General features: G+C 37.8%; 1 non-coding gene across 1 annotated transcript; it reads left to right on the top strand.

Moving 5' to 3' along the window:
* Positions 1–344: 344 nt before the first annotated feature.
* On the top strand, positions 345–451 carry LOC139860759 (small nucleolar RNA R71). The gene has a single exon (XR_011763381.1). It is a non-coding gene; the product is annotated as a small nucleolar RNA R71 (small nucleolar RNA).
* Positions 452–753: the final 302 nt, after the last annotated feature.

The raw sequence follows: 753 nt of genomic DNA, 5'->3' as shown, positions 1-753 counted from the left end.
TACTGAGACAATCTTTTGTCAAATGTGGTCCTCCACACTGCTCACAACTAATTCGTATTGAGTGAATATCTTTAGTCATCTTTTCCATTCGTCTCTCGACAGTATCTATCTTTGCGGAAATGGAATCAAAGTCATGGCTAGAATCGGCTCTAGCTGCTTTAGATGATCTAACGATATCTTTTTCTTGGTGCCACTCATGTGAGTGGGAAGCAGTGTTATCAATAATTTTGTAAGCTTCAGTTGCGGTTTTCTTCATAATGGAACCACCAGCTGCTATATCGATGTCTTTTCGTGTAGTGATATCGCATCCTTGGTAGAATATTTGTACTATTTGATAAGTGTCTAAACCATGTTGCGGACATCCTCTTAATAACTTTCCAAATCTTGTCCACGCTTCATATAAAGTTTCATTTGGCTTTTGTGTGAACGTAACAATTTCTCCTTGAAGTCTCACGGCTTTAGATGCCGGAAAGAATTGTTTAAGAAAAACGTCCCATGTATCAATCGCCCCTTCAGATAACGATTCTAACCAATCTTTGGCTTCTCCCTTTAAAGTCCAGAGAAATAACATGAGATATATCTGTTCATCCTCCACTTCTCTGATTTCAAATAAAGTACAGATCCTATTAAAGGTACGAAGATGTTCATTTGGATCTTCCTTCGGTGCACCACTAAATTGGCATTGATTAGTTACCATGTGTAGGATTTGTCCTTTGATTTCATAATCTTGCACATTAATGTCTGGTTGAGTAA

The sequence above is a fragment of the Rutidosis leptorrhynchoides genome, chromosome 7 (assembly GCF_046630445.1).
Source record: "Rutidosis leptorrhynchoides isolate AG116_Rl617_1_P2 chromosome 7, CSIRO_AGI_Rlap_v1, whole genome shotgun sequence".
Lineage (NCBI taxonomy): Eukaryota > Viridiplantae > Streptophyta > Magnoliopsida > Asterales > Asteraceae > Rutidosis > Rutidosis leptorrhynchoides.
This window is presented reverse-complemented; position numbering and strand designations above follow the sequence as displayed.